Source organism: Calonectris borealis, chromosome 1, assembly GCF_964195595.1.
Source record: "Calonectris borealis chromosome 1, bCalBor7.hap1.2, whole genome shotgun sequence".
Classification (NCBI taxonomy): domain Eukaryota; kingdom Metazoa; phylum Chordata; class Aves; order Procellariiformes; family Procellariidae; genus Calonectris; species Calonectris borealis.
In genome coordinates, this window is record NC_134312.1 from 216715717 (window position 1) to 216743262 (window position 27546).

The 27546-nt window shown below is 43.3% G+C and overlaps 1 protein-coding gene across 8 annotated transcripts in view; it reads left to right on the top strand.

Annotated features, from left to right (window-relative positions):
* PAK1 (p21 (RAC1) activated kinase 1) overlaps positions 1-27546 on the top strand; it is a 104441-nt gene that overhangs the window by 14083 nt on the left and 62812 nt on the right. The window contains exons 1-2 of one of the 8 annotated variants that reach the window (XM_075140313.1): positions 5992-6133; positions 10801-10905. The gene's annotated coding sequence lies outside the window, so the exon portion shown is untranslated. Of the gene's footprint in view, positions 1-5991; positions 6134-10800; positions 10906-11143; positions 11329-11570; positions 11664-12941; positions 13142-27546 lie in introns of those variants that run through there. The other 7 variants (XM_075140312.1, XM_075140311.1, XM_075140316.1 and 4 more) reach the window with 7 other exon arrangements.

Sequence of the window (27546 nt, forward strand, 5' to 3'; positions counted from 1 at the left end):
ATGTATGAGGACTGTCTGCTGAAGGAAACTTAGCTCCTGTAGTAGGAAGGAACCACATGCAGTCCCTGTAGGCTAACAAAAGGTTAAGTGGACTTACTAGTGCTGTGAATATAGTAGCATATACTCTGAAGTTGATTTTCTTAATAGCTCTGATTTGTGTATGTACATGTGGTGCAGAACAAAATAGAGTTTAAAAAAAGAGGTGATGAACTCTTGGTATCCTACTCCCTGTCATAGCATAAATGACTATGAAGGATGCTGAGCAGAGGAGAATCAGGCCCGCTTAGCTTATTAGTCTTTTTCCTGGGTATATTTACGATGCCTGTTTGTTAGAGATTAGTCATATATTTGCAATGTTGGATGGTTTTCCTCCATTTGTATGCAAGGATGTGCTGCTCCCAGTGGAAATAAACACAAAATAACTCCTGCTCTCTTCAGTACCAGTGGGCAGTTGGGAAGTGTGTGTGTCATGCTGGAGCTGTGAGTTCAGGCTTGACAAACTGTTATTACTCATACTTAGTGTTATGGTGGTGCCTACAAGCCATGGCCCTGCCATTGCAGGTACTGGTAAAAACATTGGATGGAAACCTTGATCTTGATCTGTATAATACATGTGGTTCCGGTATGATTTTCATGTATGTGCATTTAACAGAATTTTAATGACTGTATGGCCTAGGCTAGGTGCATGTTTTGTCTGCTTAGTTTTTAAATCTGAAATGCATCAGCCAGAGATTGTGACCATGCAGTAGTTACAGGGTAAGTCACCTTATATACACAGGGTAAGAGCAGAAAGGTTGATTCCTGTCTTTTTCTCTTCATGAAGAGAGACAACACAATGAAAAATTATGATAATTAGTAAAATAAGCAGCATTTCCAGCATACCAACCACTTCCTTGTGGGTGAGCGGTATGAAGGCATCATCCTTAGCCTAAATTTTATTATGGTGGGAAGGAGGCTCCAGTGTTATTCTTATGGATTTTCTTAAGTTCTTCCTGTTGAAGGACAGCATGGGAGAAAACATCACGGTGTTTGAGGGAGTTCCAGCCTGATGAATAGTAAACGGTGATACCTGGCAGACCATCTTTCCCCATTGTCTAGATACGCCATTATGCCCTGCCTAAGGGCGTTCAGTGAAGGTGGAGGTGCTGCAGCTGCTAGAGAGCCATTTCTTTGATCCACTTGAACAAGAAAATGTGAGCACCAGCCCACAGAGATTCTTTTTCTGTGACTGTAACATATGTAATTTGTTTGTTCCAGTGGTGTTCCCTAACAGGAATATCCAAGGATCAAAACAGGAATATCTAAGGATAGGATAATTTTAAGAATTATCCTATTGGAGTTTATCTGTGTAGGTTCACAAGTATGGTCCTCCAAAATCACCAGACAAGTGATTTCTTTCTGGCTGGCAAAATTTCTTGCACTCTGAATTTCCCTTCTGCACATCAGGCTGGATGCTGTCTTGGCAAGCAGTTCAGCTCCTGTATGGCTTTTAACCCTACCCAGGATCCTCAGAGTAGGCATTCCTTTGCATCCACTGAGGGTTGTGGTCTGGAAGCTGTGCTCCAGGCACACCCGCCTCACAGGGAATAGTGCTGAACTGAACACAGATCACAGCAAACACAGTCGCTTACATCAGGAAACAAGTAAATAACCAAGGGTGCAGCAGCATTGTAATTAAGTAGTCGAGAGAGCTTGGACCAAGACTAGATCTCCCTTTCCCCTGGGATGTGCTCTAACCCTTAGGTTACTTCTTTTTGGCCTTGTAATTCCGAAATTGTTCGTTACACTGTGACAAAAATCCAGTAGAAATTTTCTTGTCCTTATTTCCTTGGGCACTTTCACGCTTATTCGCAATTCTACTTTTGTCTTAACTTCAGGCATTGATGGATACACTCGGATGAGTATTGCTATGGTAGTTTAAGACGTGACTGCTTGTTCTGCCCCTCTGGTGTGGGTTACTGCTTCACATCAGAGCTGTCAGAATGAATGTGTGCTGGGTCTTCTACCTGATGACAAAGCCAAGCTCATAGATAGATGATAAAGATGCATCTGAGTTAAGATGCTGGATTTTGGAGAGGAGCAGGCAAAATGTAGCTACGCTTTTCCTTCTGCTGACTTTGGTAGAGGGATGGGAGCTCCAGCCCGAGGTGACAGCTAACAGCTGCAGAATGGAAACATGTTAAACTGATGCAGCTGTTGCTAAGTGACTGAGCCAAATTTAGCATTTTAGTTTAGCAAATTTAACAAATTAATTTAGCATACAGGTGTTAATTTATTAACTTAACTATAAATATATTTATGTTACTTTTTTTCCTCTTTGCATTTGAGACTGCCTGGCAATAATGGGAGAAAATTAATTTGAATCCCTAATATTGTCTGGTTTCATCATTCTTTCCTAGCTGATCCTGTGATAGGACTTATATCTTGCCATCTGATTCCTTAATTGCTGTTTGCAGTGAAGAAAACCATATAATACTTGAACTGCAAGCTAGTCTCTGTTAGAAGCAAATGAAATAATTATTTGGAAAACCAATCAGGAAGCATTCAAATCTTCCTTGGTGACATGCCTACTTTAGTTGTATAGCTTGCTTCCTTCTAGATCGCAAACATCAGCATTAAGATTAGCCTAGCATTGTGAAAGCGCTTACTCGGCATTTCATCATCAGAATGAGTACTGCTGGATTTTGTGATACTGCTCCTCTGCCAATGTCAAACGGATTTAGGCATAGCAACCCTCACATGCTCATGCTGAAACCTGGTCGGTCCTGATACAGCATGTTAAAACAAGAGCTTCCAGTTGGATGCACTTTGCTTTGGGGATCGGCTGAGAATTCAGAGACTGATACGGATACCTTGCAATTGGATACCCATGAGAATAGAAGAGCTGAACTGAAAGAGATTAAGCAGCTCTTTGTACATTCTCCCCTGTGAAGCGTAAAGAACTGAGAGCTTCATTGTTTTGTAACCACTTAAAAATTAAAGGGGAAAAACAATTACTTCAGGACGGTCCTCTTGAATATGGTTTTATTAAATGTGCTCTTCCCAGAAACCTAGGCATACATGCAAAAACTACGAAATCCTCCATACACAGATTTTACAACAGAGCATTGTCCATCACGGAACGTAAATGTTCCCAACCCCAGTTCCCCGTGAGCAAGTAGCTTTCCCACAGTTTCAAACACAGTCCACATACATCAGCAGTTGGCTCACTTTCTGCACTGTTCTTTGAAAATTATTTACCTTATGCCTCTGGGCCCTTTTTCTCTATACAGCCATTTACATCTTCCTGTCTGGGTGGGTTAAAGGCCATCGTCAACAGAAAATAAGTTTCAGTATCATGTTTTTCTGCAGGGCTGCTGTCTGCTAACACAAAGCCTTTGGACAGAGGCTGCCAATCTGATGCAAACAGCAATATTAAATGTTTCTTGCCTATAGTTCACCTGCCTGCTGAAGGGTCGTTCTCTGTCTGATTGCATTGAGTCAGGTCTGCTCCACTAGGTTTGTATCTGCTGTAATTGGAAGCATTCAGAGGCTTGATCTAGTCTGAGAACAGAACTGGGAGACAGGAACGCCTGAATTCAAGAAGCATAATTGCAGTAGTTTTGCTGCATGGCCTGAGGCTACTGGTTGAGCTCTTACCTCATTTTCCCCATCTGCAATACTGCTCATAGCATGGTTTGGTGATTAATTTATGCTGATGAAGTTAATTATTTAGTAAGAATTGAATAATTTGATAAGAATCTCTACATATCCCAGAAAATGTGGCAAAAAGAAAAACAAAATAGCCAGCCCTAAAACTGTTAATTAACAAACCCAGACAAGATGGTGAGATTCAGGATGGAAACCTCATCAGAGATATTATTGCCAGTTAGAATGGTGCATTTTGTCTAAACTGAAGATCCTAGATTAAGTTATTCTTCCATGACTAGTGCAACTTATGTTCCTCTGATTCCAGAGGCAGCTTGACAGGAATGTAACGTTAGAGGATGGCACGTTCCCGAAACCTCGGTTTTATCCTGGCAGTTTTGGAAAATCTACGTAGTATGCTAAGGTAGCCAGTGAAAAAGCTCGGGGGTTGTGTGTTGTTATTTTGCAGTTCCTGCAGGTATATACGAGGAAGCAATTGGAAAGGATTATGCAATAAAATTAATTTATTTAGATTTCCTGTGTCCTGCAGAACAATCCGTGACTCATCAGCGATTTGGAGAGCGCTGAGATGTACATCATATCAAAGGAATTCTGCAGGGCCAGCTCTCTTGGCAGGCCTGAAGTGATCTGTATCTCCAGTGTAACTTTGGTTTTAGTGTGACCAACCAGTATAATTAAATTACTGGTGTCACTGTCCTCAGCCAAATTGCCCCTGAGCTTTTATAGCTCCCTCTATTGGATTAACTATCAGAGCTGCTCTTTACCTGGCAAAATGGGTGCTCCATCTCTCCAGCTTTTTGATGAGTTAATTCAAATTCGTGGAGCAACATTATCTCGCTGTTTTTATGATATTTTGCGTGCTCTGGGTCAGGACAGGTTATGTTGCTGAAGACCTTTAGTTTGCACTTCAATAGAATTTAACTGCACTGATGTTCGAAGCTGCCATGAAATATCTCAAATTCAGTGTAGTTTTTCCAAAACATCTGAAGTCAGTTACTCTATAAGCTTTGTGTCATGATCCACTTAGTCCATCTTGGACACAGTGCAGATAGGTAGAAATGAAGGATGGTGGTTTCATATTTTCACAGCTTGTGAAGCATCTGAAACGCCCAGAGACTCATGTCTGTCAGTGCTCTGCAGTTTTTGGTTGCTATTCATGTAACCCAGTGAGGCAGAAGAGCAGAGATAAGGGAAAGAACAGGGGAAGATTTTTCTCTGCAGTTTATTCTCCAGGGTTTTGTTCAGTCCAGTTTTAAATGGCTCGAGCTACTGAAGTGATTCAAGCTATGACATTTTGGCAGGGTGTGAAACAAAATCTGGCAGAGGTGCTATGACTGAAGGGCTGGTTTTGTTCTCTCTGAAATGTATGGCAAATCTCTCGCTGGCTTCAGTCAGAACAGGATTGGGTCCTCAGAGTCATTCAGTTTGAATGAGCTCAGGAAAAACAGCAAAAGAATCTAATTTTGTTATACCATTACACTATTACAATCTCTTTCAGGCTCACCCTCCTCTGTTTACAGTGTCCTCCAATGCAGCCAAGACTTTCTGTGTAGAAAAATAAGCTGCTTTTGTTACATTTTGAGTAATAAAGTAGCCCTGGATTAGTAGTCCCTGTCTGATGTCTCATTCAGTCTGTCTTTTGCATTACCAAGCTTTTTTTAAACCCTGGTACTGGAAGTGGAAGTTCTCTAGAGGCACACTTGAAAAAATCAATAAAGAGAGGAAAAGCTAATTGATTTTTAAATTATTTTTATTACTATTTTCTTTATAAGATAGCCCATTAAAGTTGGGCAGTCCCTAATGAAAGGTAAGTTTACTGCAGTCTGTTTTACCACACTCTTTCAGAATCATCTCCCTTGTTGCCTTGATGTTACAGCTTTCTTTTTTATTTCTACTCACTTATAGGTAAAAGGACATTTTAAAAAATAACATAGTTCAGGATAATTTGGATTAATTTCACTTTCAGAAGTGTTTTTCTGGATTTCTTACTGGTTCAGCAGGAGTTGAGCTCAAGTTACGTGTAAATCCATTTCTACAGTGTTCTTTGACATGCTCACTGACAGGGATTTATCTCATATAGTAATAGTAGGTCTATAGTAAAATAGACATAATAAAATGAATATAAAATTAAAGGACAGAAAAGTGATTCTGAGTGTGTGTTATAAAACCATTGCAACTCTGTAAGCTGAATCCTGGAAGGAAAACCTGTCACAGACTTGTCTGTTGGAAACACTGTTCTGGGCAGCAAACTTACATTTTGGGCAACGTTGTGCTATTTTTTTTCTGAATTCTTTGTGTTGAGGAGAGAAGACGAGAGTCATGGTTCTGCGACAGTCCAGAGAACCTGTTCACAGCTGAGGGCAGGACAGTCACCCAAACAGATCTGAGAAGGCTCTGGCACGCAACGTCACAGGCCAGGGCTACTTGTTTGTACTGGCAGCTGGGCAAGAGGCAGCAACCCTAGCTCGTTCTGGGATTTCTGCAGGTATTTTGCCAGTCTGGAGACACGCTGTCGTGTGCTTGGGATGTTTGTCTGCCTTTACCATGCTACTTTCCACACTTCCTGCTGTGTCAGCAAGTTCCTTCATGCTCCAAAGGCCCAAGTGAATAAGCAGTATTTACGATCTCCCCCTTTCCCTCCTCACCTCTCAGTGATGCCCCTCTATCTCTCCCTGGGTGCCTCGTTCTTTGTCTGTATTTTACAAAGCAGAGTTGCTGTCATGATTTCCAGTCAAGATGGAACACTGATCACTAAAGGAGCATCTTCACCTTATGCCTATCCTCACCTTAGGTTGGGATCAGGAAGGGAAAGGACTTTCAAAAATGAGGTGGATGATTAAGTAAGGCTGGGAGGATGGAGGGAAGGGGAAATGGGAGGAAGTAGGACTAGATGTTTCAGGAAACAGCTGGGAAGAGTAGGGGCCGGGATGGATAGGGGCTTTTTGGACTTCAGGCAGAGGGAAGTTCTGATGCAGGGAAGTATTGCTACAACTGTAGTTGGGAGAACAAAAGAGGAAATTCTGACTCTAGTTTCATGCCTGCTTTTGGAGCATGTCAATACTGTTTTTAATATCTGAAAGCAGGCTTTTCTGTTATGGCACTCATCTCCGCAGATTCTTGCACAATGTAAGATTAAAATGTAAATGGTCAGATCCTGGTGTGAATTCGCATAGCTCCAGTGGCTGACCCAATGTGTTTGACGCTTATGCCCCTCCCCCGCCCCCTCAAAAAAGCTTATAGCATTTGAATATGTTTTTTACCTAAGATTACCAGTGGCTAGTCATATTTTTTTCAAGAACAAAACTCTTCAGATCATTGAGAAAACATGCAAAATTTAAGTCAAAACCAGGATTCAGCACAGCTCCTCAGAAACTTACAGTGCAGGGAGAAACTCTCCCCACCTTAAACTTGAATTAGCGTCTTTTTAAGCTTGAATTAGCAGCATGCCTCAAAACTGGAATATATGTGCTTAGATTCAGCTGTTAGCTAATGAATCAAAGACTGACCTCATTGTTGAGCCATTACCCATCTGTATTTTATGACTTCCAGAGATACAGAAGGCTTCCAGAATCAAATAGTCACTTGTGGCTTCCCTAGTATTCACCCTGACTTGCTGACTGCTCACCAAAGCACTGAGTGCTCTTAGCTGGCTCTGTGCAATTTCCTGGCTAAAGGAGATCTGGAATGTAAAAGTGTATTCATCACCAGAGGTTTGCCAGATTCCAGGACTTCAGTGAAGCAGTAAGGGATGATTTAAAACTGGAATGGCATGAAGATTCCTCTGAGTTTTCAATCAGCTATAGGGTAACTTAACCAAGAAGAAAGTAACCCTTAAAGAGAACCTGAGTGATTTGGGATTTAAGCATCGAAAAAATGTACCAGGTTGTAATTACTGTTATACCTGTACCAGACAGATCCTGACTCTTTACTGTGAGTCTCTTGATACAGAAATGAAGGACCAAGTGGCAAGTGAGAGCATGTCCAGTATGACGCCCTAACCATTTATCCAGAATGAAACAACTGGATATAGCCAAATACTGAGAAATGGTAGTGCATAAGCTGGATTTTTGATTTCAATTGATAAAACTGCAGACAATGCTAAGATCAAACAAGTGTAATCCAGAGCCAGCTTTGCTAAAATGGCGGCCCTGGTTCTTATCCCTGTATTTGAACTCATTCTAGGCAGAGAAATCTTAGCAAACCTTTCTCCAGGATGGTAGGAAATGCATGTCCATGTTAAATATGCACCAGATGTAATGTGCTATTTGCATACATTTTGGAACTGATTCTAGCTTCCTTTGTGATGGTAATTACACACCATCTAACATCAGGGTATGTAAGATCGGAACCAGGTGCTGCTCTCCCCCAGTCAGGTGTTCTGGCCCTTTTGTCATTTTGCTATTTTGCTTTTCTGGCCCTAGAACACCCTAAAACTTACGGAGGAAATGGAAGATTGTTGCTAACGTGCTTTTGTATGTTTGTTTAGAGAAAACATTTACTCTTGTGCATCATAGATTTGTGTCCAAAAGCACATTTCCCACTGCTTTAGTCTATTGTGTTATCTGGACAAAGTAGAATGAAAAGAGATAGTTCTGATTTGGAAGTGGTTTATATACATTTTGCAGAGCTGTACAAGCTTATACGATATGTAGGGCAGCGATGATTCATAGTCTGTCTTCTTCATCACTTCACACCAGTATAACAACATTATTTTGCTGGACTGACTTCTGATTTACTGGGTGAGAAGCCTCCAGGCAGTAGTATGCTGACCCACCATCACCTTCAGTTTTGCTTGCCGGTGCTTGCTATTTCTACATCTTCACAGTGAGATCTTTGGCTGAGGAACTTTGTAATTGTGTATTGTATGACTATAGGACTCCTTTTTTATTTTTTTTCTTTTTCCAATCCTTGCCTGACTACTAAGACTTAGAGACTTGTAATTAGTTTTCAAGTCATTCGTGAACTCTGGTTTCTTCCTTGTAGGCTGAGGCCAATTTGTCTCTAATTGCTAGAGGAGTGGACAGATGATTGCAGGTGACTAAGTTGGTACGTCATAACAAGTTACTGTCCCTCAGCTGAGATTTAGCTTCTTTCATTTCACATGCTCTTGTGTTCCCCCTGCATTGTATCAGCCAAGATATTTGGGGATTTGATCTGGCTGAAAAACACCCAGGAGGAATCATAGGTGGGCCAGTTTCTCGATCCCTTCCATGACATAGCTGCACAAATAGCTGTGCTGGTACAGTGCAGGGAATAGCTCAGGAGCAGAGCAGAGCACAGCAGGGTAAGAACTATCAATACAGGTACTGCTGACAAAGACGAAATCATCACACTATGCCCTATGGCAGCTGGACTGCTCGTTCTGCTGTACGTCATGAAGGGGAGGAAAATGCGGTTCTTACATGATCACTGTAAAATCGATTGTTCAACAGAGTTGGTCTTTGAGGCTGGGGCCTGGTGCCGGGCTTCTTCCCACAGAACACAAGAGACCCTTCTGAGGTGTAAGAAATCCCCTTTTCCCCCTCATACTGGAAGGGAGACATCTGACTTTATCCTGAGTACAAGGCAAGATGGATCCTTTCGTTGAAACCCCCCTGAGCACTTTCTCTGCTCTGAGTGCTTAGAACACAAATAAAATGATCTAGGTTTCACCCATTCCTTTCTCAAGTACCAAATGCTGTTTTGCAGCGGTAGCTTTATATTCCATTCTGATGATGTTCATGGACATCCCAAATGCCTCTCCCTCCTTTTGTTTGGGAACTCCCTCTGAAATATTCAGCAATAATTTCAGACAAAGGAGTCTTAAAATTTGGGTAAATTCAGAAAACTGTAAGTATCGTAATCCCAGGATATCCCTTCAGAATATCTCTTTAGGATTCCGCATTACTACAGAGTAGTATAACAATGAAACGTAAGAATACAGTTCTGAATGTTTTGGTGAGATCCCTTGGCAGTGAAGATACGAAGATTTAACTGAAACAATTTCTGAACTGAGTTAACCTGTGTGTAGATAAAGTCTTTTTTCATCTTGAAGTGGCTTTAAAAGCACCTACAATTAAAGCCCTGGTTATTTCATGCTGCTTTAAGTACCTTTGTACAGATACAAATACAGCTACAGCAGGGGCTGTTAGAGCAATACACCAGCTGTATATGGACCAGGCCTTAGGTCAAGCACTGCAGTTACCTTATGCAGCCACTCTCCAAGTGGTTGAACGAATGTATTTGGCAAAATACCTTGTCAAACAAGGCATGTTTGTGAGTATTTTGGACAGATCTCTTGCCTGGCTTCAAGATTTATTTTTTAGATTATCAGGGTGCATCCATGCTTCTTAAAAGGCTTTGTGATTTTGAATGTGGTACAAAAGGAAGTTACTCTTCAGGTCTCAGTTCAGGGCTGAAGGGTACTGGTCAGCTTTAACTCCAGCTTTGATGGTGCCCCCTTTGTGGATCCGGCATTCAAGCTGAGCTGCACGGTTTTCCTCTCCGTTCCCCCCCCGCAGCAATCACGTAAGCACAGCCCCCATGTAACTGCGGGATTCTTGATACAGGCTGATCGTGGCTGCCTTTGAAGTGAAGAGACCGATATACTGCCCTGTACTGACATAAGCACCTTTATGTTGCAGCCAGATCACAGACTATGGACAGACCGTGCTCCCGGGGAGTTCATGCAGTCAGTCTGTGTGTGGGGTTGAATCCAATTTTAAATGTATCCAACAGAGGGAAGTAATTTTAAGTGTGCAATTCCACAACAGGTTGAGCTGATTGAAATCAGCTCTGTTGCAATCCCACTCTCCCTACCAGCCCCAGACTCGCATTCTCACTTCCTCCATTGGGTTATTTTTGTGGGCTTAATTTTCTGCTGGTTTAGCTCCCGAAGAAACTGATCAACGTTGGTACAAGGGGAAAGGGCAAGACCGTGGCAGCGCTGCCTTAATCTGTCATATATGGGCATATAAAGGCAGGTCTGGCGTGGTGACTTGTATTATTTGTCTCCCTTTTAGTCTGTATCTACCTGCTTCACTTAACATCTTACTTTTGTATGTCTAGACAGCATGTTCCAAGTACACCACCTCACCATGCCCATGCTCTGTTCTTGAGAGCGGTGAAGCTGTATGTCTGTGCAATCAAATCCCTCCTCTTTTTCTCTCTCAGCAGAGCACAAGCACTGAGCCGCAAACTCCTGTTAACCAAGATGACAAGTTTCCAGGGAGCTTTGGATCACAGGGAGAGCAAACACCCGTGTCCCTGCAATATAAGGTACAGACGTCTCGGCTTGTGCAACACAGAAGCAGGGCAGAGCCCGCTTTATTCTTGCCTTTTTTGGATCTGCATGCACACAGTCCCTAGCACAATGGAGCCGGCTCTGCGATAGCACAGTCTGATACGAATAACAGAAATAAAGTCATTACAGTGTTGCATGCCAAGGGTATAATTGCCGGTGATACGTTCCCGCGTTGTTGCGCCGTTGATGGCGTGATCACGAAAGACTTTTACGTCCCAGGCCAACGCCGCTCCCTCCCTCTGCCCTCCGAAGGTGCCGGATATGGCCCGCGGCTCCCAGGTGCCGGGCTCGGGGCAGCAGCCTGCAGCTGCAGCAAGGCTGTAGCACAGCCCACGGATTTCCCGAGGCAGCAGAGAGGCGAAGCGAGCTCCGAGCTCCAGATCTGCTGCACAGGGAAGGTACCACCGCCTCCCCCCAAAAAACTTTTCACCCTGGGCCACACCGCTACGATGCTGCTCCCCAGCGGAGGCTCCCCCCCGCCGCCCCCTTCCCGAACGAAGCGGGAGGGTCCTGCCTCTTTCCCCCGCTCCTGCCCCGCAGTGCCCGGCTGCCCACCTTGGCGGCAGGGGGGCGGCGGGGCGGGCCCCCCCGGAACCAATGGCAGCGGCAAGGCGGGGAGGGCGAAGGGAGGCGGTGCTGGGCCGACAATAGGGGCGGCTGGAGGGCGGCGTGGGGCGCGGGCAGGGCGGCCAGCCGGGTGGAGAGCCGGGCAGCACCTTGCGGCGGGCGGAAGGTGAGTCCCGCCGGGCCGGGGAAGGGGATTTCCTCGCTTGTTGTTTTGTAGCCGGGAAGTTTACAAAGAGGTTGAGCGGCCGGGTTTTTTCTTCTTCTTTCCCCCCCCCCCCCTTTTCGGAGGGGGGTACCGACCCTGGCTCCCTCCTCCTGCCTCCCCGGCTCATTCATTTAACAAAGGGAGTTGTGTTCAGCCCCCGGGCTTTGCGAGCGGGGAGCCATTTGGGGCCGCATGCTTGGGGTCCCGGGGCAGAGGTTGGGGTGGGAATCGGGGCTCAGCCCAGAGTTTCTGCTGAGCACCCCGTCCTGGCTTTGGCTGGAGGGCAGGGTGCTTTGGGCGAACACAAAGAATTGAGGAGCTGGACCCTTGCTGGGCGATGGGGTGATGCAGTCCGGGGCTTTGTGTGGCTGGTGCGCAGGGATGGAGAGGTGGGAGCATGTCTTTTAACCCCCCCGCCCGTATCTGTGTATGAAACCGTGGCTTTTTGCTATTAGAGTACTTAAAAGCAAAGCTGAACTTAGGATCGTGGGATGATTCAGATTGGAAGGAACCTCAGGAGGTCTCTAGTCCAGCCTCCTGCTCAAAGCAGGGGCTTCTGCCTGGGGAGTGGGTATCAGTGAAGGGACATCGTGAGATGCGTGGCACCTCTGGGTGCTCTCGGAATGCTCCTGGGAGCTCGAAGGAGAGGCAGCACCAGCAGGACGAGCCTTCAGGGGCAGCAGCGCTTCTCTCTTCCACTGTGTGTGGAAATGCCCTAGTCCACAGCTCTCCCATGCCTGCAATCCCTGTTCTTGCTGCTTTTGTTATCCAGCAGGCTTAAAATTCATGATTGTTGGGAATAGCTGGCTTCATCCTTGTGTATGTGTCATGGTGCCTCTGCTTCTGCTGAGCATTACTAGATCCTTACTCCGACATTACCTCCAGGAGTTTTTCTTCAGGAACAGGATTTATAAATAGATGTCAAAACCTGCCTCTTTGCTGGGGACCTGTTACCGGCTGCAAGGCATGTACTTTACGCGGTGATTTAGTACGCTATGTATATATGTAAGAACAACTGGAAAAGCTGTTTAGTTAGCCAAGCTTTTCAAAGTGAAAGCGGGTATTGTAGTTGGGTGAAATGGCTGTGGCGGGCACAGACGGAAGAGTGTTTGTTCTCTTTGCTTGCAATTACTCTTTGTACAGTGACTCATGGATGCCTTTCACTGAATTACCTCCCCCTTCTCCATACCTGGAGTTTCCTGGTGTTGCACACATTACCTGGCAAAGCAGGGAGCATCCTCCCGTCTGCTGTTCTAATATCTCTTAGTGTGGGTGTGTTAATCTTGCTCACAGCTTTTTAGGATAAGGCTGGAAAAACTCCTCCTTGTGGAACAGTTTGTGTGCGTGAGTCTGCCGAATGCTTAGAAATTGCTTTTCCCTGTGCGTTTTCTGTGGATAAGTCAGAGAAGTAAAGCTCATCTCTGCACGGAAAACAGAAGGTACGGTGGAAATTTAAATGAATCTGTTAAACTATGGATCGCCCTTGTCTTGTGCCACAGGACAGAATTTGTTCTTAGTTGTACTGTATAACAAAACTGGAGTTTAAGACTGGAGACTGATAAGCTGGGTGGGTATTTAGCCTTTCTGAGTCCTGTGGGGAGGGACCAGCTTCTTTAAATGGGATGATATAACTACCATTCTTTGATTTGGAAATGAAAGCTGAAAATAAAGTTGAAGAGGAAAATGCTCTTGTGGCATGACAGCGGGAGTGCTTTGACTGGTTTTAGGGACTATTGTGTGCTGTGGATGTTGCTCAGAAAAAAAGAGTAGGGAAATGTAAGGCTTTTGGTTCATGCTTTTCCATGCATCACGGGGATATTGGAAGAAATGTGTGACAAGTCCAGCATAACTTCCACAAGTGCTCGTTTATTGTGTTTCTGACTGCCTTGCTTGCACTGGATGAAAAAATGTTAGCTCTTTTTCCCCAAGGGGTCAAAGAATTGTTTGATTACTGCTGATTCTTGTGTATCCTTTTCCAGGTCTGTGCAGACCTTTTCTCTCAGCTTTGACTACAAGTGCATGAATTTCACCTAGTTTGTGAACTAGTGTTTTGTTTTGTTTTTTTTTTTTAAATATGAGTGAGCTGCAGTGAGGCTTCTTTCCTTCTTTCTCCCTTTTGTGCACCTGTCTTGCTTCCTCAGTGTGAGAAGTTTTGTCATTTCAAAAGCTAGTTGTTATGGTCCAGTTCCCTTATATCCTTAAGAGTGTACAGAACCACCTAGAGCTGAAATAGACTTTTCTCAGTAGCAGAATACAGAAATGATCCAGAGCTCCACCCTTAAAGTGATCTGGGTTTACAGTTCATCCTGTCACCAGCAGATAACAGAAGCAAATAGACTTTGTAAAGGATCTGAAAAACAACCACTGTTTGTGAGGAGGTACAAGAAACAGATAGAAATCAGGCAACTAAAACCAAAAGTCGTATTTCTTTAAATCCTAGTTGATCGTTAGCCCTTTGACAGGTACAAGAATATCCCTTGTTGGCTTTTTACCTCCGTGGGAAGGCAAAAGAATATTTTGTGCCAGAATCATATTGTGTGAAAGAGCCTTTTTCTATGCCTGGCAAGGTGCTGAACTCATTTTCTCAGCCTGATGTCTTGGCCTGTATAGGAATAGGGGAGAATGTAGACATGTTCTGCTTGATTCTGAGGGCTTGCTCTTATGGAGAAAATAATTTGTCTAGTGTATGACTCTTCTTATGCACTTGCACAGCTCTCACCTGGGAGGAACTGCTTTGCACCCGTGTTTGCAGAGATGGGAATGGCTGGGTCCATTCCTTTTGGTGACAGCAGAACTGGGACTGTCAGCAGATGCTCACTCATGCAGCACATAAGTCACTGTGATCAGTTCTTCCCTTCTGAGCATAAGGCATGTGATGCTCTTTAGGAATGAATAGCTTAAAAATGTCTGACGGTGCTTATGCTAACCAGGTTTTTACTCAAACTTAAGTCCAAGCATGAAATTCCTGAACTTGGGTGCAGCTGTGTATGGCACGTGTAGATGTGGACATTATGGCTGTGAGAAGTAACACTCGATACTGCCACTGGTGATGACTGCTCCTGGCTTTGTGCAGGGAGGAAGCTTACTTTTGTCCTGTTCCTCCTCAGGCACATCCTCAGAGCTACAGACAAGTCTTTGGGTCCTCCCACGCTCTGTCTCCTTTTCAGCACATGGCAGTGGGGTGCGTGTCATGGTTTCAAGGCCCTTCATGGGATTCACTTGATGAAAACATAGATGCTCAGAGCTGTAAACATAGATGCTCAGAGCTGAACAAGTCTCCCCAGTCTCCCAGTATGATCAGTAGAGAGGAAAAGGCCCTTTTAGGATGTGGTATGTATCGTCCTCCAGTAGTCGTTTTAAAATAGGTCAGAAAGTTGCATTCTAAAAATGCTGATTCCTCTTTGTAGTCACCCTGGTCTCCTTTAAGTCCCATGTAGTGTGTCGTACATGGCAGCAGGTAGCTTGCTCCTCTCACTGTACGGATGCAGGCAGGCAGCATTGCTAACAAATCCACTGGCAAAGTAGCATAGCTTTCACGAGTTCCCTTCATTTTAGCACTTGTTTGTTGGAGTGGGGGAAGGGGAAACAAAAAAGCCATCTGATTAAGTGCATTTCCAGAGGAATTTGAAGAAAAAGTGGAAGTATTCAGTTCTGGTTTATGTACTAATATACTTCTGGTAAATTGTCTAGGCTCTGGAATAGCTGTTCAAACTGGCAATCCAAGTGTTCCGGCTTCCAGTCGTATAGCTAACGATGGCCTGTCTCTATCTCTTGTGTCTAGTCTGAGGTGCAGATTAAACAATAACTTTCCTTCCATGGTTTCTTTCCTTCTTGCACTTTGTGCTCTTTGGACCTGCTATATAGCTAGTTTGTTTCAATCTTAAGCTGATATAACTTCCTTAAAGTCATTCTATTTCCTACTTCCTGTCTAGAATCAGTGAAGTAAAATGGTGGCAAATCAGACATCTTTTTATCATCTTAGGTTTAAAAAAAGTTAATGGGATAGAAGAAAGGTCCTAATTTGGGAAAATCAGGCCAAATCAGAAGACTGCAGAAGTAGTAACCAAAGGTACTTTCTGAAAAGAAATAATTTCTCCTACAGTAGCTCTTTGTGATCCCAATAACCATGTGAGAGGCAATGCGTGTTAATATATTGTGACTACCTTGAAGTATATGACATGTAGCTGCAAACATCTCCTTGATGTAGGTGGGCCTGTAGCTGTGGGACTGCAAGCAAGTCAAGTGGCAAGTACATGCTGTGTGCTAGTGCAGCATAAAACCTTGCTTCATGCCTTTTGTTCTCTTTTTTTCCGTAAAGTCAGTCCATACCTGTAACCTAAATGGAGAATGGGGGAGGAAAATAATTACTATTCATATTGTGTGTGTTTTTGGGGCAGGGAGAGTTGTCCAAGTTTACCCTAAGGCATTCTCTTCTGCTCTTATGAGCTTGATGCATGTAGTTACAGTGGGTCTGTCCACGGTTTACAGCTGATGGCATCTGATGTCTTTACAGATGGCAGCAGAGAGAAGGAAAACCAAATACAAAAGGTTAGGATACAGTTTCTCAGACTGGCTTGCTAAGGTGTCACAGCACCACTTTGGGACTTTGAGTTACTTTCTGTAAGCATCAGTAGGGCTTTGAACTGTCAATTCTCTTAACGGCTGTAAGTGGCATGCAAGTATTTTAGATGATGCGTCTCTTACAAGACGAAGCCCATTTCTCAGGGCTTATGTTCTATTCATGAAATAGGAGCTGGAGTGAGAAATATTTTTATTTGAACTGGTGGTTTGCTTCATGTGGTTTTTCTCCTCATTTACATACAGAAAGCTTAGTGTAATGTGAAATACCTTATCACTTCTTTAGCGTAAAGGATTTTCAATATAGATTATTTTCTGCACCTACGTATTCCCACATGTGCATTCTCTGCTGATCTTAAAATATGAGTGGCTTGGCCACTTAACCCAAACTCCTCTGTAGAAAGATTCCTTTTGTAAAACTTGGATTTAATTTCCCCAGCTAGATGTAAGTGAACATTACACAGTTTCATCAAGAAGTTCAACTTAAGGGCTTTGTGCCAGGATGAATCTATCATTTGCCTTTAGCAGGTATTTCAAGAATGTCTTATTTCAGTCATGCTTTGGAGAGGCTAGAAGTCACAGCTGAACGTAGAATTCATGTGCCTCCATAGTTCAGGCTTGTTTGGGATGAAGGAAAAGCTGATTTCCTTCAGCAGCAGCAGGGAGGAATATTCCAACCCCCCTTTCCCAATCCTGTCTGTACCACTGAAGCTGTTGGATTCGTTTTAGCTCAAGGCTCCGTTTTAAACTCTGTGTAAGGTGCAGCATGTATTTGAGGCCATTACTGAGCTCTGTAACCCTAACGTGAGTTGAGGTAGAGCGGGGAAAAAAATGAGGCCAGGCTCGTAATGTATCCTTTGCTTTTCTGGTTCATTAAACTGCTCACCTGAGTTTGAACTCTGGTGTCCCTTCATAATAGAAGGTAGCTTTAACAGTCAGGTAACAGCTGCAAAGACCAGGGAGTGCATAGCACAAAAAGGAATTAGCAGCGAATGGACACATCAGGATTTGAAATGCAATATTGATTAGCTCATTAAAATTAATAAGATACTCAATTATAAAACTCCCATTACATTTTGCAGTTCTTCTGGAAACCGAAGAGGTTTTTTTTGTCCTTATCCTTTCAGGAATACCTCACTCAAGACAAATTTTAATGTCATTTCCTTTGCAAACCACAGAATGTGTTAATTCTTAGTGGAGCCCAAGTTTGTCTGTGTTTTATTTAGTAAAACATTGTTTTTAATAGACTGGAAGACTCAGTCATAGTATTATGTACTAAAAGTTGCTTTGATTGAGAGTGATCCAAATCAGCATGTAATTGGACTAATGTCACTGTAATTAGGGTCAAAAACTAAAAGGCAGATATTCATATACTGGATAATTTTTAGCAAATCAGACAAATCTGTTTCAAAACAAAGCACATAGAGGGGAAACCGTTTGATTCAAGCTCAGGAACTCAAGGAACAAGTTTGTGAAAGAGAACATTGGTTCATAAAAAGGAAAAGTGTCACATTTTTCCTAATTCTTAAGAAATACGTATATGGCCTCCATAATACGGAAATGTGATTTTCAGGCTACAGATCTAATTGCCTTGTGGAACCTTCCATGACTTAAAGCTGGATTTCCAACGTGAATCTCTATGCTTTACTAAGTATTGTACTTTATTAAATAATATCTTTAATAAAGGATTTGCTTTAGAGGGTTTGAGCCACTTGACTCATGGCAGTTCTTGCTGAAATGAGAAATTGCCTTAGGAATGCTCAGTTTCCACGCAAGAGGGAGGCTGGAGGAAGATAAAGACGTAAAAGGAAGATCGTGCAATGATTGTTAAGTGGATGGCACTTCTCATGGATGTGGTCACTGCTCATTCTTTTTTCCGCAGAAGTTTTGATTGAATTTTCTTGCCACACTGCCCAGGAGAGCTAGCTCTCCTGTTTAACCACAAAACGTTAACCACAAGCTTATACTTCACATCCCAGTTTTGCCCTGCCATTGTGCTGGTCTTCAGTCTCACTTTGGAGTAAGATGCGAGTTCCATTTCAGTGTTGCTTCTCTGGCATCGTGATCGCAGCGGATTGCAGATGATAATGCAAAAGCTTTGGGAGCTGAACTCAAAGGGGTGGCCTAGAAATGAATGGTGATAATGCCGCATAGCCCTTCATCGAAACCATCCGCTTTCTGATAATCAAAGTAATTGGTAAGGTTCTTTGGTAAAATGTATGCATGTTGTGGGTGTGTGTTAAGGTGTTTGATGCTTTCTGTTAAGCTCTAAGATTCTGGATTTGTGAAAGCTATGCAAAAATCTGTGTCATATAGAAGAGACTTCTCCCACTCCTATCTGCAGAGAGAAATGACAGAACTTGATCCAAGTGTGCCTTGAAGACTTAAATAATGAGATTTAAGCACACAGAGGCTTTGGTTTGAGCCTCCAGTTCCTAATTTTGTGGGGGGAAGTGAGGGCATCTACTGCATCTTAACAGTAAGTTATTAACATTATAACGTAATTCTCCAAAATCACTGAAATTTTCACTGGGTAGCCTTACAGAAAGCCAGAGAAGTTGTGAGGGGAGGAAAGAGGGGGAACTGCAGCACCAGTGGCAAGTATTATATCACAGTTATGTTGATCTAATAAAAAAAATCTGTCTTTTAATTTCTGGCTCATCAACTTTCTTGTTGTTGCATCAGCCTATATGTCTTGGTAATAAGGTATCTGGTAAAAATTGCAGTCTCTTACATTTGCGTGTCTTATAAAATCTTGTCCTACGCAATTTTGACTCCCTTGGTAGCAGACAGAATGATTAAAAAGGCTGTACCAAATTCACCAAAAGCAGCAGGAGTCTCGTCCACTACCAGGCCAATGCCAAAAGAGTCTGAAAGAGTGGAACTAGAACTAGTTTTCCAGGCCTGCTTTAATCCCTTGCTTATGTTCCTAAACCAGATTTTGAAGAATATGAACAAAATTAAACTGACACTTTATTTTGATGAAGCTGTAACTCTAATGTCAGACTAGTGTCTCTCTGTCCGTATCTGGGAGCCCTGACAATCGCACTAAACTTAACTTGCAGTGTGCATGTGGGAACTAACTTTTGTATTCTTCCTGTTTGGTTGGTTTCTTTTCTCTGTCTCCATTCCTTACTTACATCTCTTAAAGCCTTGTTTGTTTGTTTATTTGTTTTCCTTTTGACTTTCTACAGAAACATTGTTCATCTCCTGCTTATCTTTACTTTCCCTGACCACTCCTAAGATTGATGAGAAGCAAAGTCCTCATACATCTGTGATCCTGAAGGTACGGGCGAACACAGATGAGCAACAGGGAGATAAAATATTTTGTCCTCCACCCCCATAAGAAGCAGCCTCTTCAGGGCTTGGGAGGAGGACAAAGACTGGATAGGGGAAGAAGCCTTAGACTCATTCGTTGCCTTCCTCTATCAAGCAGGCAGTTCCGCTGATGAGATATCTGGAAATACTTAAATGTGTAGATTTCATTTAGAAAGGCTGAGGAGGTGAGGGTAGGGCTGGGAATGGCAAAAGCAGGACTTTCTTCAAGAAGAAAAAGCAAAAAACTCAGATTCCTTCAGGGCTCTCCTGAAAGCCAGAAAGTAGAACACAACCAGTATGTCTTTCTGTGTAGGCTGTCTTTAAATGGAGGCAGACGGTCATAGGCGGTGTTTAAATTCTAGATTCAATAAAGGCACATCCTTCAGTTAGACAAGGCAAAACTGTCATTTGTTAGAATTCAAAAACAGTATCTAAATGCCTCAATGACTTGTCATCCAGTGACTCACTGCAGTGTCATAGTAGGACTTCTGGCTTTCACATGAAAGTTATACTTGCTGAAACAGCATCCTGCCAGCTCCTATTAACCCCCCTCCCCCCCCCCCAAAGGTGTCTCCAATTTACTCATGGTGAAGAGGGGATTTGGGGGGACAGGGCAGGAGAAGGCGTCAAGGGTAGATTAAATGATCAGAAACCTCATTACCTCTTCCTGGTAGACTTCTGAGTGCCGGCTTTTTCATTTGTTCTGTGTCTCTCTAAAACGAGTCCTTGAGTTGCAAAAGAAAAACATTCAGAAGTGATGAGCTGGCCATATTTGTAAGAATTTAGTCATTTACTTGGTCCAACCAAAAATGTCTTTTCTTGCGTGCAATGTCTTCTTTTAAAGTTATTGGCTACTTTTAAAAAGTACTAATCTTGAAATGATCTCAGCTTGATTTCCTTCATCTCCTGCAGCTGATTAGGGGATCATCAGGATCATGGGTTTTTTTTCTTTGTTTAATTCACGTCATCAATTTTATTTTAGATGCCCTTTGCTTTTTTTTAAGAGCCAATCCTTTCTAATACTAGGTACATCCTGCAAGAGCCCTTCCTGCCTTCTGATCCAATACTTATTTATCCTGGGACCTAGTCCAAATGCCACCAACAGTGCTTGTGTGGGCTTTTTTTGTTTGTTTCAAAAATGTTTGATCACGTGCTGACATGCGGCAGCATTAAATGCATCGGTATGCAGTTCAGGAGGTAACGGTCATGGAGATTAAAAGAACCTCACCTGAGCAGCACATGGCTTTCTGCTCTTAACATCATGTCTATTTCTGTCATCAAGTTTTAAGTTTAGTATTATATTACAGTGTATGTCTTGCGTACCTGATGATGTTCAGTTGCTCTTTGAATCCCACCCTGTTATTTTGGCTCAGTATCGAGGAGCAGTGACTGCAACAAGGTGATCTCATCTGACATGTAGTGTAGTTGTGTTTGGTTTTGAAGACTTGAGGTTCGGTTCCATCTGTACTTCCTGTAGCTGTAGGTAAATCATCTGACATCCAGTAGGATGACATGTGTGATCTCTGTGGTCTGTCTTCCTCCTTTCTCGTGAATTCACGCGCTTTCCTTCTGTGGCGGGGCTCTTGTTGGCATTGTTTTTCTTTTCACTGGGATGTGAATAGGAAGAGCAGTGAAAGGTTTCTGCGTAAAGCATAATCTGTGCTAGTTTCGGCATGAAGACTGTTTGACCTCTCTGTGAGGGCTCTGATCCTAAATTCCTAATGAACTAACTACAAATTTGGAAGGAAAGAGTCAGTGGCTGACTTTGCATTCTTCTTGACTAACAGATGAGAAGCTTGTGCTTGCTTTTTTCCAACCCCCTCCCCCCCCATCATAAAACTATAAAGCAAGGATGTGGCTGTTGGCAGCTGTTTTCCTTTTGATGTGGTCAACTCAAAATTAATATTAAAAGTATAATTCTGAACTTGCATTTTCTTGGAGACCAAATGCATGATGAAAGGACAGGAGGGTTCTCTCTCCACCTGCTGGGAGCGTGCTCTTCGCTTGAGTTTTTCTGGGAGGCTGCGGTCAGGGGGTGAAGCTTGACACAGCTGAGCTCATCATGGCACGCAGCCATCCAAAGGCAAGGGTGCTTTTCCCTTTCAATGCTTGGCTGTGAGCTGACCTGGCAGAAAACTTAACAGAGCAACGTGAGTGAATGTAGCTGTGGTGTAGTATTAAAGATCCCGGAGCTCTCTGTAGGTTTGAAACCTGGATGTAAGGACTGTAAGACATATGGCTAGATCTGGTGGCTTCTTAGAATTAGCTCACAAGTAAGTGCCTTTTTACTCTTGAAAGATCTGTCTGTTATTGTGGTACCTGCTGTATACAGCTTTTTATTTTGGTTATTTTGTTCTTACCTTCCTCTGTCCCCAAGCTCTCTGAACCTCTAGCACCTGCCCAGTCAGCTCCTGCTGGACCTGCCTGTGCTACATATCTGAAAGTCCTTGCCACAAATTGGATTTTTGACCCCTCTCTAACTGGTTCTCTGTCTTTAATAAATGAATTTGGGAGAAAGAGCCTGACAGAAAATCACAACTGGATCATGTATTTCTCCCCACTCCCGTTGTTGTGTTGTTCTGGATCCTCCTTTGATTCGGTATGGAAGCATAATGCTTATCCCTGCCATGCCGTAGGGACTTCCATGCTTCGCCTGTGGGTTCATTTGTTAGCGTAGCAGAGCACTTTTGGGATTTTCCCATTACCTATCTGCATAATGTCTTGCATCTTGTAAGTGTTATATATCTTCCTGTGATCTTGAAAAGATGATTCAGAATTGAAAGGATGTTTTCCCCAGCAGGTTATAAGCTGGGCCCAAACTTCTTGCTGGTGTCCAGCTGGAACTATCATTTTAATCCAAGACAGAATTGGGTTGCTAATGCTGCTGCCAGTCACACTAACTAACATTATTAAATAATCCTACTGTTTTGTTGTGCTCCTTCCATCTTGCAGTCCTTCGGCTCAAGTTCAGGAGTCATCTCTTATACAGATGCTCCTGACTTATTCATGGAGATGCTGAGATTCCCTGTCACCTTCCACGTACATACTGCCCGTAAAGGCTCATGGTGAGCATAAAACACAACTATGCTGGAGAAGTAATATGCTTCCTTCTGTCAGAAGGTATAAAGGGCAAATACAGAAGCAGCAGGCACAGGGAGGAACAGGAAAACAATTTGTGGTATAGCATGACGTCGCTTTATCTCTGAATACCCTGAAATATGTACAGAAAGACTTTGGCAACATTTGTGCCTCAGAATTCATAGCCAAGATGAAAAGAAGATGAGAAACTTTCATGTTGTCAGGAACTGTGCAGCAGGTATTCTGTAAGATCTGCTGGGCATGAAGGAACAAAAAAAAAAGTTGGGCGGTTTTTTTTCCATTTTTTGTTGGTTGTGTCTTTTTTTTTTGGTAACCTCGGGACATAACTCTCTCAGTAGCCTATGGGTTTCAGTGGGAATATTCAGGGACTGTCTTAGCAGCACTTGGAGAGCCTAACCTTGAGAACAAAAGTAGAGTGTTTCATGTGGTTACATACTAAAAGATGTGGGTAGGCATCTAGTGGGAATCCAGAAAGAGCGTGGGCGCTTGATTCCCTCGGAAACTGTTGGGATTTGGCACCTAAGCTGGTAAAGTATTTTCAAAAACTCTTAAATATCTTTCTGAAAATTGGGTCTGATGTTGCTAATCATTGTGAGGGGTGGGGGGATTTTTTTTCTGAAGTAATTGCCGCCTTTGATCCTTGTTACTTTCTAGCAGATAAACAGGAGGAAATTGAAGGAAAGCAACAGAAATGACTTTGGGGCTGGAGGGATTGACGCAAAAGGAAGATAAAAGAGCTATATACTTGTGTAGTTTTACAAAATGAGGAGGATAGCAGGGCTGTTTATGGGCTTCTGAAGAGTATAAATGCCAAGAAATAGAGGGTGTGGAAGAAGGAAACTGTTTTGGTCTCCGCTCTGCAAGTGCCTGTGCAGGCAGGTAGCTTCACACACAGCCTCATCTGAAAGGAGCGTTTTCATTGAACTTGTGAGTGTTACAGGGACGTGCTGGTGAGGAACAGAAACACTTTGTGTGGCAACAAGAAAAGTGCCTGCTTTAGTACTTCAGTCAGGGTAAGACATTTAAATCTGCAGTTGTTTGCTTGATGACAAAGGTGTAAAAAGGTTACTCAGAGTTGGTAAAGCCATAGCAGAGAATATCAGGTCTTAACTGCTGAAGGTATTGGGGACATTCCCACACCAAGTGCACTTTTTGTAACCAGTAGATCAGAGAAATTATCTCACTAATTTGAGATAAATACAAAAGGAAAAATTAGTCCAAATAGATAAGTTAGATGTTAACAAGTCACTAGGGCTGGATGGCATTCAACCAAGAGTGCTGAGGAACTTGAATGTGAAACTGCAGAACTGCTGGCCAAGCTGTATAATTTATCACTACAGACGGCTGCTGTGCCAGAGGACTGGGGAGTTGCCAATGTAATTCCCATCTATAAAAAGGACTCTAGAGGGGATCCTGGGAACAGCACATTGGAGAGGCACACTACCAGGCATGGAAGGGTGTGTAATAAGGATCTCTGAATACATAGATCAATGTTAACTGTTGGGAAAGAGTCAGTGTGGCTTCTGAAAATGAAAATCCTGCTGCCCTACCCCATGAAGTTCTGTGGGGTGTTAGTAAGAAAGAGTTAAAGTGGATGCAATATATTTGGGTTTTCAGAAAACTTCTGTCAAGATCTTAAGCTCCTACAAGTTTGGAGGAAAGGTTATTTTTATAGTTTGAAAGCTGCATGAATAATAGGAAGTAGAAAAATTGGGGATGATTTCACTTTTCAGGATGGAGAGGGAAACATCACTGCAGTAGCAACCAAAAATGCCACCATCTTCATCAGGAAAGGGATGAAGGGTATCGTTTTGCTTTGGTATAAATACTTGATGCACCCACATCGTGTGTGTGAAGTACGATTCGGGTCTCCATGTCTCCAGAAGTACACAGTGGCATTGCAGAAAGGCAGCTAAAAGGGTCAAAGAGACGGGCTGCCTTCCAAGGAGAAGCTAAAATGGCTGGGACTCTTCCTTTTGGGAAGAAGGGGAGGAACATGGGTGAGGTTTAAATGATAAAGTCAGCAGGTAAAGCTGAAACATCAGCTCCCATGCTATTATAACCAGGAAACTTTTGATAAAACAAGATGGGCTTTGATTTTAAAACAGATGAAAGAGCATACTAAGGCTGTGGAGAAGAATTGGTGCTTGTGGCCTCAGAACAGGTAGAATATGGGGACAGGCTTTGCAGCTCTCACCCATGCAGGGCAAATCCCACCTGCATTGCCTTTGCAAGAGAGTCTGTGTGACCCTTCCTTTCCCCAGGGCTCTCCTCTGCAGCTTTTCATAGGAAGTGATTATCCAGGTGGCTGGCAAGCATTCGACACTCCCTTGTGCACACGCTGAGATTTTTTTTTTTTTTTTAATTATAAGTGACTTATCCCTCATAGAAGTGATTTTTTTTTTTTTTAATGCTGCCTTCAGCAGGGTGTGCATGTGAACTTTATTTTAATTAACAGTGAGGAATCTGTTTTACATAGCTATATCCCAGATTCTCATGAGAGTGAAAACAGCCCTGAGGGACTGATGAAGAGGCCAGCGAGATTGGTTGCCTCACCGATGGGAGGCCCGATTCTGATCTCTCTTACGTCCTCTCTACCTGTGGGACTTGCTCCAGGCTGGCTGACAGCCAGAGGGATTGAACTGATGCAAAGGGACTGCCTCCTCATAGCTTTATTTTCGGCCACTAATTTGTGGTTCTGGGCAGATACAGGGGTGGCGGTTGCAGCTCTGCCTGACGTTGTTGTCCCCATAGTGGGAATAGCCAAATGGGATGTGAATCTGCTTCCAAGCTCTTTCAGCCATGGCTTGATGCTAGCTCAGACGACTTCTGCCACTATGCCTGGTGCCAGGGTATTATATTGCAACTCTCGGTTCACCCATCTCCTTGGAACAGGAGTGCCTGCTGGCGATCAAAGTGTAGTCCCCACCAGCCAGTTGAGTTGCTTCGGATTTAATAGTGATGCTAGCGGGATTTGATCAAGGTGGTTCTCTGAATCATTGAGAATGAAAACAAATTGCACTGGAAGTCACAAACGAACCCTTTGGAGGTGGTTTTTGTTTTTTAAATGCTGTGAACTGAAATTTTATTTCAGCTGTAAAGCCTGAAAGGGACAGGGAGCAGATGAGTAAAATGTTTTTGTACCATTAAGAAGGGAAAATCCAGGGTGTGTGCATGGTCGTTTGTTTGTTTGTTTTTTTTCTCTTAAGAACAAAGAAGTGATAAAGGTGTTAAAACTCAATTGTTGCAGTACTGGAAGCAGGGCATGTAAATAAAAGAGGCTCTCTTTCACTGTGCACAAAGAGAAATATGAAAAACAAACCACAAACTCTGTAAAGATGCTAATGAATTTTATGAGTCAAACCTGGCATGTTGTTAGCATCTGCTGCTTGTTTACAGTGGCTGCAGTAAGCATCCCTTTCAGAAAGTCTCACGTACTGGAGGTAGTTTTACTACCTTGTTATTAAAATCTCCCTGTGGTGTTGAAGAAGCTAAACTGTTGATAGACTGCACAGTTGCGACCTCGTGGTGTCCTGCTGAACTTGGTGGTGGCTGGCAATTATTTTTTCTCAAGCAAAAACGCTGGAGAGGTTGGGCATGTCTGTTTATTGCATCCAGTGATATAAAGGGTAGATACTTCTCCTTTTTGCTATGTTAATCTGAAAATACTGATGCTATTGAGAGAGATCCCTGTTGCTTTTGTTATACTTCTGTTCTCTGCCCCAGGAGCTGTCTCTAGAGAGTGTCTAGAAATTTGGGGTTCTCTTGTCCAAAACACATAGTCATCTTGCATGAATCAAAGGAGGGTTTTATTGCTCAACTCTTCTCGTTTTATTGAAGTGGCAGTTCATGCCATCGATCCTAGAAGTGTTTAGGACTTAAAATTGATGGGAAGTAACTGGTGATGCTGGGGCTTTACAGTTGTACACAGCTGATGGGCCTCTGCTGTCAGTCTCCTATGAAATGAGGAAACGTTTTAGAGGAGCAGATCAGCAAGGAGGTGGGGCAAAGATAAGCCTGTCAGAATAGATAGATGTTTTTCAGCTGTTCAGCAGAGCAATGTAAACGAGCAATGTAAAACTTTAGACAGAAAGGAATCTGATGGTCATGTCACAGCTTGGATGTGCTTAGCTGTGGGGTGAGTTTGTAGGTTGGAGCATGTGCTTCTAGTGGAGGTCAACAGAGATTCAGCCTGGTGTCAGATGGTGGAAGTGGGGAACAAGGAACAAGGTCAGTGTCAGTCATGTAAATCTGAGAGGATGTGCTGAGGGCTTAAAGCACCTCAGAGTGCAGAAACTGTAGAGAAATTCCTGATGGTGAAATGGTTTTCTGAGACAGAGGCCTGAAATGAAAATCCGATCCCTGGTATCGGTGCTCAGAACAAGAACACCAAAAGCTTTGCCAGGAGCGGTGATCCAAATCTCTGCTTCATGCCCCTTGTGCCCTATAGGGAGTAGGGTAAAGTGGTGTAACCAGTTGATAGTTTGAACCAGGAACAAACCTGTGAGGTTCATTCAGGAGGAAAGGAAAAAGATAGTGAGCAGTGCCAATGTCCCTGATCAGGCAAGTCGTACAGGAGACAGGTAAGGATGGCAGAGCGCTGCCAGCTCCTTGTCTGCTCTGTGCACTGTTTCATTCTGAGTGTGGTACCAGACCCAGCAGCTTCTGGTGCCTTGCTCTGGAGTCGCTTGCAAAATTAGCAGGGGGTTGGAGGGTGGAAACAGAAAACCCAGAACCAGAGCAGGACAGGAGTCTGGAAACCCACATGGTGTTTCTCTTCTGCTGTAAACTTGTGTGACCTTTCCTAACTCGCTTAAACTGTGTCCTCATTTTATATGTGGGTAGCAGA